Below are 12,457 nucleotides of genomic sequence, written 5' to 3'. Positions count from 1 at the left end.
TGTGCCACTAACACTACATTATCCATATTACTGCTACACCATGTGACATACACATACAGAGCAGTTATACTCAGTACCGGCTGTGTCACTAACACTACATTATCCATATTACTGCTACACCATGTAACATACACATACAGAGCAGTTATACTCCGTACCGGCTGTGCCACTAACACTACATTATCCATATTACTGCTACACCATGTGACATACACATACAGAGCAGTTATACTCAGTACCGGCTGTGTCACTAACACTACATTATCCATATTACTGCTACACCATGTGACATACACATACAGAGCAGTTATACTCCGTACCGGCTGTATTACTAACACTACATTATCCATATTACTACTACACCATGTGACATACACATACAGAGCAGTTATACTCAGTACCGGCTGTGCCACTAACGCTACATTATCCATATTACTGCTACACCATGTGACATACACATACAGAGCAGTTATACTCAGTACCGGCTGTGTCACTAATGCTACATTATCCATATTACTGCTACGCCATGTGACATATACATACAGAGCAGTTATACTCAATACCGGCTGTGTCACTAACGCTACATTATCCATATTACTGCTACACCATGTGACATATACATACAGAGCAGTTATACTCATTACCGGCTGTGTCACTAACACTACATTATCCATATTACTGCTACACCATGTGACATACACATACAGAGCAGTTATACTCAGTACCGGCTGTGTCACTAACGCTACATTATCCATATTACTGCTACACCATGTGACATACACATACAGAGCAGTTATACTCAGTACCGGCTGTGTCACTAATGCTACATTATCCATATTACTGCTACACCATGTGACATACACATACAGAGCAGTTATACTCAGTACCGGCTGTATCACTAACGCTACATTATCCATATTACTGCTACACCATGTGACATATACATACAGAGCAGTTATACTCATTACCGGCTGTGTCACTAACACTACATTATCCATATTACTGCTACACCATGTGACATACACATACAGAGCAGTTATACTCAATACCGGCTGTGTCACTAACGCTACATTATCCATATTACTGCTACACCATGTGACATACACATACAGAGCAGTTATACTCAGTACCGGCTGTGTCACTAATGCTACATTATCCATATTACTGCTACACCATGTGACATACACATACAGAGCAGTTATACTCAGTACCGGCTGTATCACTAACACTACATTATCCATATTACTGCTACACCATGTGACGTACACATACAGAGCAGATATACTCAGTACCGGCTGTGTCACTAACATTACATTATCCATATTACTGCTACACCATGTGACATACACATACAGAGCAGTTATACTCAGTACCGGCTGTGTCACTAACACTACATTATCCATATTACTGCTACACCATGTGACATACACATACCGAGCAGTTATACTCAGTACCGGCTGTGTCACTAACGCTACATTATCCATATTACTGCTACACCATGTGACATACACATACAGAGCAGTTATACTCAGTACCGGCTGTGCCACTAATGCTACATTATCCATATTACTGCTACACCATGTGACATACACATACAGAGCAGTTATACTCAGTACCGGCTGTGTCACTAACGCTACATTATCCATATTACTGCTACATCATGTGACATACACATACAGAGCAGTTATACTCAGTACCGGCTGTGTCACTAACACTACATTATCCATATTACTGCTACACCATGTGACATACACATACAGAGCAGTTATACTCAGTACCGGCTGTGTCACTAACGCTACATTATCCATATTACTGCTACATCATGTGACATACACATACAGAGCAGATATACTCAGTACAGGCTGTGTCACTAACACTACATTATCCATATTACTGCTACACCATGTGACATACACATACAGAGCAGTTATACTCAGTACCGGCTGTGTCACTAACGCTACATTATCCATATTACTGCTACACCATGTGACATACACATACAGAGCAGTTATACTCAGTACCGGCTGTGTCACTAATGCTACATTATCCATATTACTGCTACACCATGTGACATACACATACAGAGCAGTTATACTCAGTACCGGCTGTGTCATTAACGCTACATTATCCATATTACTGCTACACCATGTGACATACACATACAGAGCAGTTATACTCATTACCGGCTGTGTCACTAACGCTACATTATCCATATTACTGCTACACCATGTGACATACACATACATAGCAGTTATACTCAGTACCGGCTGTGTCACTAACGCTACATTATCCATATTACTGCTACACCATGTGACATACACATACATAGCAGTTATACTCAGTATCGGCTGTGTCACTAACACTACATTATCCATATTACTGCTACACCATGTGACATACACATACAGAGCAGTTATACTCAGTACCGGCTGTGTCACTAACGCTACATTATCCATATTACTGCTACACCATGTGACATACACATACAGAGCAGTTATACTCAGTACCGGCTGTGTCACTAACGCTACATTATCCATATAACTGCTACACCATGTGACATACACATACATAGCAGTTATACTCAGTACCGGCTGTGTCACTAACGCTACATTATCCATATTACTGCTACATCATGTGACATACACATACAGAGCAGATATACTCAGTACAGGCTGTGTCACTAACACTACATTATCCATATTACTGCTACACCATGTGACATACACATACAGAGCAGTTATACTCATTACCGGCTGTGTCACTAACGCTACATTATCCATATTACTGCTACACCATGTGACATACACATACAGAGCAGTTATACTCCGTACCGGCTGTATCACTAACGCTACATTATCCATATTACTGCTACACCATGTGACATACAGATACAGAGCAGTTATACTCAATACCGGCTGTGTCACTAACACTACATTATCCATATTACTGCTACGCCATGTAACATACACATACAGAGCAGTTATACTCAGTACCGGCTGTATCACTAACGCTACATTATCCATATTACTTCTACGCCATGTGACATACACATACAGAGCAGTTATACTCAGTACCGGCTGTGTCACTAACATTACATTATCCATATTACTGCTACGCCATGTGACATACACATACAGAGCAGTTATACTCAGTACCGGCTGTGTCACTAACATTACATTATCCATATTACTGCTACACCATGTGACATACACATACAGAGCAGTTATACTCAGTACCGGCTGTGTCACTAACATTACATTATCCATATTACTGCTACACCATGTGACATACACATACAGAGCAGTTATACTCAGTACCGGCTGTGTCACTAACACTACATTATCCATATTACTGCTACACCATGTGACATACACATACAGAGCAGTTATACTCAGTACCGGCTGTGTCACTAACGCTACATTATCCATATTACTGCTACACCATGTGACATACACATACAGAGCAGTTATACTCAGTACCGGCTGTGTCACTAACGCTACATTATCCATATTACTGCTACACCATGTGACATACACATACACAGCAGAAATACTCAGTACCGGCTGTGTCACTAACGCTACATTATCCATATTACTGCTACACCATGTGACATACACATACAGAGCAGTTATACTCAGTACCGGCTGTGTCACTAACGTTACATTATCCATATTACTGCTACACCATGTGACATACACATACAGAGCAATTATACTCAGTACCGGCTGTGTCACTAATACTACATTATCCATATTACTACTACACCATGTGACATACACATACAGAGCAGTTATACTCAGTACCGGCTGTGTCACTAACGCTACATTATCCATATTACTGCTACACCATGTGACATACACATACAGAGCAGTTATACTCAGTACCGGCTGTGCCACTAACACTACATTATCCATATTACTGCTACACCATGTGACATACACATACAGAGCAGTTATACTCAGTATCGGCTGTGTCACTAACATTACATTATCCATATTACTGCTACACCATGTGACATACACATACAGAGCAGTTATACTCAGTACCGGCTGTGCCACTAACACTACATTATCCATATTACTGCTACACCATGTGACATACACATACAGAGCAGTTATACTCAGTACCGGCTGTGTCACTAACGCTACATTATCCATATTACTGCTACACCATGTGACATACACATACAGAGCAGTTATACTCAGTACCGGCTGTGTCACTAATGCTACATTATCCATATTACTGCTACACCATGTGACGTACACATACAGAGCAGTTATACTCAGTACCGGCTGTGTCACTAACACTACATTATCCATATTACTGCTACACCATGTGACATACACATACAGAGCAGTTATACTCAGTACCGGCTGTGTCACTAACACTACATTATCCATATTACTGCTACACCATGTGACATACACATACAGAGCAGTTATACTCAGTACCGGCTGTGCTAATAACATTACATTATCCATATTACTGCTACGCCATGTGACATACACATACAGAGCAGTTATACTCAGTACCGGATGTGTCACTAATGCTACATTATCCATATTACTGCTACACCATGTGACATACACATACAGAGCAGTTATACTCAGTACCGGCTGTGCTAATAACATTACATTATCCATATTACTGCTACACCATGTGACATATACATACAGAGCAGTTATACTCAGTACCGGCTGTGTCACTAACACTACATTATCCATATTACTGCTACACCATGTGACATACACATACAGAGCAGTTATACTCAGTACCGGCTGTGTCACTAACACTACATTATCCATATTACTGCTACACCATGTGACATACACATACAGAGCAGTTATACTCAGTACCGGCTGTGTCACTAACATTACATTATCCATATTACTGCTACACCATGTGATATACACATACAGAGCAGTTATACTCAGTACCGGCTGTGCCACTAATACTACATTATCCATATTACTTCTACACCATGTGATATACACATACAGAGCAGTTATACTCAGTACCGGCTGTGTCACTAACGCTACATTATCCATATTACTGCTACACCATGTGACATACACATACAGAGCAGTTATACTCAGTACCGGCTGTGCCACTAACACTACATTATCCATATTACTGCTACACCATGTGACATACACATACAGAGCAGTTATACTCAGTACCGGATGTGTCACTAATGCTACATTATCCATATTACTGCTACACCATGTGACATACACATACAGAGCAGTTATACTCAGTACCGGCTGTGTCACTAACACTACATTATCCATATTACTGCTACACCATGTGATATACACATACAGAGCAGTTATACTCAGTACCGGCTGTGCTAATAACATTACATTATCCATATTACTGCTACACCATGTGACATACACATACAGAGCAGTTATACTCAGTACCGGCTGTGCCACTAACACTACATTATCCATATTACTGCTACACCATGTGACATACACATACAGAGCAGTTATACTCAGTACCGGATGTGTCACTAATGCTACATTATCCATATTACTGCTACACCATGTGACATACACATACAGAGCAGTTATACTCAGTACCGGCTGTGTCACTAACGCTACATTATCCATATTACTGCTACACCATGTGACATACACATACAGAGCAGTTATACTCAGTACCGGCTGTGTCACTAACGCTACATTATCCATATTACTGCTACACCATGTGACATACACATACAGAGCAGTTATACTCAATACCGGCTGTGTCACTAACGCTACATTATCCATATTACTGCTACACCATGTGACATACACATACAGAGCAGTTATACTCAGTACCGGCTGTGTCACTAACACTACATTATCCATATTACTGCTACGCCATGTGACATATACATACAGAGCAGTTATACTCAGTACCGGCTGTGCCACTAACACTACATTATCCATATTACTGCTACACCATGTGACATACACATACAGAGCAGTTATACTCAGTACCGGCTGTGTCACTAACGCTACATTATCCATATTACTGCTACACCATGTGACATACACATACAGAGCAGTTATACTCAGTACCGGCTGTGCCACTAACACTACATTATCCATATTACTGCTACACCATGTGATATACATATACAGAGCAGTTATACTCAGTACCGGCTGTGCTAATAACACTACATTATCCATATTACTGCTACACCATGTGACATACACATACAGAGCAGTTATACTCAGTACCGGCTGTGTCACTAACGCTGCATTATACATATTACTACTACACCATGTGACATACACATACAGAGCAGAAATACTCAGTACCGGCTGTGCTAATAACACTACATTATCCATATTACTGCTACACCATGTGACATACACATACAGAGCAGTTATACTCAGTACCGGCTGTGTCACTAACGCTACATTATCCATATTACTGCTACACCATGTGACATACACATACAGAGCAGTTATACTCAGTACCGGCTGTGTCACTAACGCTACATTATCCATATTACTGCTACACCATGTGACATACATATACAGAGCAGTTATACTCAGTACCGGCTGTGCTAATAACACTACATTATCCATATTACTGCTACACCATGTGACATACACATACAGAGCAGTTATACTCAGTACCGGCTGTGTCACTAACGCTACATTATCCATATTACTGCTACACCATGTGACATACACATACAGAGCAGATATACTCAGTACCGGCTGTGTCACTAACGCTACATTATCCATATTACTGCTACACCATGTGACATACACATACAGAGCAGTTATACTCAGTACCGGCTGTGTCACTAACACTACATTATCCATATTACTGCTACACCATGTGACATACACATACAGAGCAGTTATACTCAGTACCGGCTGTGTCACTAACGCTACATTATCCATATTACTGCTACACCATGTGACATACACATACAGAGCAGTTATACTCAATACCGGCTGTGTCACTAACACTACATTATCCATATTACTGCTACACCATGTGACATACACATACAGAGCAGTTATACTCAGTACCGGCTGTGTCACTAATGCTACATTATCCATATTACTGCTACGCCATGTGACATACACATACAGAGCAGTTATACTCAGTACCGGCTGTGTCACTAACACTACATTATCCATATTACTGCTACACCATGTGACATACACATACAGAGCAGTTATACTCAGTACCGGCTGTGCTAATAACACTACATTATCCATATTACTGCTACACCATGTGACATACACATACAGAGCAGTTATACTCAGTACCGGCTGTGTCACTAACACTACATTATCCATATTACTGCTACACCATGTGATATACACATACAGAGCAGTTATACTCAGTACCGGCTGTGTCACTAACACTACATTATCCATATTACTGCTACACTATGTGACATACACATACAGAGCAGTTATACTCAGTACCGGCTGTGTCACTAACGCTACATTATCCATATTACTGCTACACCATGTGACATACACATACAGAGCAGTTATACTCAGTACCGGCTGTGTCACTAACGCTACATTATCCATATTACTGCTACACCATGTGACATACACATACAGAGCAGTTATACTCAGTACCAGCTGTGTCACTAACACTACATTATCCATATTACTGCTACACCATGTGACATACACATACAGAGCAGTTATACTCAGTACCGGCTGTGTCACTAACGCTACATTATCCATATTACTGCTACACCATGTGACATACACATACAAAGCAGTTATACTCAGTACCAGCTGTGTCACTAACACTACATTATCCATATTACTGCTACACCATGTGACATACACATACAGAGCAGTTATACTCAGTACCAGCTGTGTCACTAACGCTACATTATCCATATTTCTGCTACACCATGTGACATACACATACAGAGCAATTATACTCAGTACCGGCTGTGTCACTAACGTTACATTATCCATATTACTGCTACGCCATGTGACATACACATACAGAGCAGTTATACTCAGTACCGGCTGTGTCACTAACACTACATTATCCATATTACTGCTACACCATGTGACATACACATACAGAGCAGTTATACTCAGTACCGGCTGTGCTAATAACACTACATTATCCATATTACTGCTACACCATGTGACATACACATACAGAGCAGTTATACTCAGTACCGGCTGTGTCACTAACGCTACATTATCCATATTACTGCTACACCATGTGACATACACATACAGAGCAGTTATACTCAGTACCGGCTGTGTCACTAACGCTACATTATCCATATTACTGCTACACCATGTGACATACACATACAGAGCAGTTATACTCAGTACCGGCTGTGTCACTAACGCTACATTATCCATATTACTGCTACACCATGTGACATACACATACAGAGCAGTTATACTCAGTACCGGCTGTGTCACTAACGCTACATTATCCATATTACTGCTACACCATGTGACATACACATACAGAGCAGATATACTCAGTACCGGCTCTGCTAATAATGCTATATTATCCATATTACTGCTACACCATGTGACATACACATACAGAGCAGTTATACTCAGTATCGGCTGTGTCACTAACACTACATTATCCATATTACTGCTACACCATGTGACATACACATACAGAGCAGTTATACTCAGTACCGGCTGTGTCACTAATGCTACATTATCCATATTACTGCTACACCATGTGACGTACACATACAGAGCAGTTATACTCAGTACCGGCTGTGTCACTAACACTACATTATCCATATTACTGCTACACCATGTGACATACACATACAGAGCAGTTATACTCAGTACCGGCTGTGTCACTAACACTACATTATCCATATTACTGCTACACCATGTGACATACACATACAGAGCAGTTATACTCAGTACCGGCTGTGCTAATAACATTACATTATCCATATTACTGCTACACCATGTGACATACACATACAGAGCAGTTATACTCAGTACCGGCTGTGTCACTAACATTACATTATCCATATTACTGCTACACCATGTGACATACACATACAGAGCAGTTATACTCAGTACCGGCTGTGCCACTAACACTACATTATACATATTACTACTACACCATGTGACATACACATACAGAGCAGAAATACTCAGTACCGGCTGTGCTAATAACACTACATTATCCATATTACTGCTACACCATGTGACATACACATACAGAGCAGTTATACTCAGTACCGGCTGTGTCACTAACGCTACATTATCCATATTACTGCTACACCATGTGACATACACATACAGAGCAGTTATACTCAGTACCGGCTGTGTCACTAACGCTACATTATCCATATTACTGCTACACCATGTGACATACATATACAGAGCAGTTTATCCATATTACTGCACACCATGTGAATAATACAGAGCAGTAACAGAGCAGTTATTACAGGGATATCAGTACCGGGCTGTGTCACTAACGCACATATCCATCACTAACGCTACATTATCCATATTACTGCTACACCATGTGACATACACATACAGAGCAGATATACTCAGTACCGGCTGTGTCACTAACGCTACATTATCCATATTACTGCTACACCATGTGACATACACATACAGAGCAGTTATACTCAGTACCGGCTGTGTCACTAACACTACATTATCCATATTACTGCTACACCATGTGACATACACATACAGAGCAGTTATACTCAGTACCGGCTGTGTCACTAACGCTACATTATCCATATTACTGCTACACCATGTGACATACACATACAGAGCAGTTATACTCAATACCGGCTGTGTCACTAACACTACATTATCCATATTACTGCTACACCATGTGACATACACATACAGAGCAGTTATACTCAGTACCGGCTGTGTCACTAATGCTACATTATCCATATTACTGCTACACCATGTGACATACACATACAGAGCAGTTATACTCAGTACCGGCTGTGTCACTAACACTACATTATCCATATTACTGCTACACCATGTGACATACACATACAGAGCAGTTATACTCAGTACCGGCTGTGTCACTAATGCTACATTATCCATATTACTGCTACACCATGTGACATACACATACAGAGCAGTTATACTCAGTACCGGCTGTGTCACTAACACTACATTATCCATATTACTGCTACACCATGTGACATACACATACAGAGCAGTTATACTCAGTACCGGCTGTGCTAATAACACTACATTATCCATATTACTGCTACACCATGTGACATACACATACAGAGCAGTTATACTCAGTACCGGCTGTGTCACTAACACTACATTATCCATATTACTGCTACACCATGTGATATACACATACAGAGCAGTTATACTCAGTACCGGCTGTGTCACTAACACTACATTATCCATATTACTGCTACACTATGTGACATACACATACAGAGCAGTTATACTCAGTACCGGCTGTGTCACTAACGCTACATTATCCATATTACTGCTACACCATGTGACATACACATACAGAGCAGTTATACTCAGTACCGGCTGTGTCACTAACGCTACATTATCCATATTACTGCTACACCATGTGACATACACATACAGAGCAGTTATACTCAGTACCAGCTGTGTCACTAACACTACATTATCCATATTACTGCTACACCATGTGACATACACATACAGAGCAGTTATACTCAGTACCGGCTGTGTCACTAACGCTACATTATCCATATTACTGCTACACCATGTGACATACACATACAGAGCAGTTATACTCAGTACCAGCTGTGTCACTAACACTACATTATCCATATTACTGCTACACCATGTGACATACACATACAGAGCAGTTATACTCAGTACCAGCTGTGTCACTAACGCTACATTATCCATATTTCTGCTACACCATGTGACATACACATACAGAGCAGTTATACTCAGTACCGGCTGTGTCACTAACGTTACATTATCCATATTACTGCTACGCCATGTGACATACACATACAGAGCAGTTATACTCAGTACCGGCTGTGTCACTAACACTACATTATCCATATTACTGCTACACCATGTGACATACACATACAGAGCAGTTATACTCAGTACCGGCTGTGCTAATAACACTACATTATCCATATTACTGCTACACCATGTGACATACACATACAGAGCAGTTATACTCAGTACCGGCTGTGTCACTAACGCTACATTATCCATATTACTGCTACACCATGTGACATACACATACAGAGCAGTTATACTCAGTACCGGCTGTGTCACTAACGCTACATTATCCATATTACTGCTACACCATGTGACATACACATACAGAGCAATTATACTCAGTACCGGCTGTGTCACTAACGCTACATTATCCATATTACTGCTACACCATGTGACATACACATACAGAGCAGTTATACTCAGTACCGGCTGTGTCACTAACGCTACATTATCCATATTACTGCTACACCATGTGACATACACATACAGAGCAGATATACTCAGTACCGGCTCTGCTAATAATGCTATATTATCCATATTACTGCTACACCATGTGACATACACATACAGAGCAGTTATACTCAGTACCGGCTGTGTCACTAACACTACATTATCCATATTACTGCTACGCCATGTGACATACACATACACAGCAGATATACTCAGTACCGGCTGTGTCACTAACGCTACATTATCCATATTACTGCTACACCATGTGACATACACATACAGAGCAGTTATACTCAGTACCGGCTGTGTCACTAACATTACATTATCCATATTACTGCTACACCATGTGACATACACATACAGAGCAGTTATACTCAGTACCGGCTGTGTCACTAACATTACATTATCCATATTACTGCTACACCATGTGACATACACATACAGAGCAGTTATACTCAGTACCGGCTGTGCCACTAACACTACTTTATACATATTACTGCTACACCATGTGACATACACATACAGAGCAGTTATACTCAGTACCGTCTGTGTCACTAACGCTACATTATACATATTACTGCTACACCATGTGACATACACATACAGAGCAGTTATACTCCGTACCGGCTGTGCCACTAACACTACATTATCCATATTACTGCTACACCATGTGACATACACATACAGAGCAGTTATACTCAGTACCGGCTGTGTCACTAACGCTACATTATCCATATAACTGCTACACCATGTGACATACACATACAGAGCAGTTATACTCAGTACCGGCTGTGTCACTAACGCTACATTATCCATATTACTGCTACGCCATGTGACATACACATACAGAGCAGTTATACTCCGTACCGGCTGTGTCACTAACGCTACATTATCCATATTACTGCTACACCATGTGACATACACATACAGAGCAGATATACTCAGTACCGGCTCTGCTAATAATGCTATATTATCCATATTACTGCTACACCATGTGACATACACATACAGAGCAG

The sequence above is a fragment of the Pseudophryne corroboree genome (assembly GCF_028390025.1).
Source record: "Pseudophryne corroboree isolate aPseCor3 chromosome 3 unlocalized genomic scaffold, aPseCor3.hap2 SUPER_3_unloc_58, whole genome shotgun sequence".
NCBI classification, from domain to species: domain Eukaryota; kingdom Metazoa; phylum Chordata; class Amphibia; order Anura; family Myobatrachidae; genus Pseudophryne; species Pseudophryne corroboree.
Note: the sequence above shows the minus strand (reverse complement) of the source record.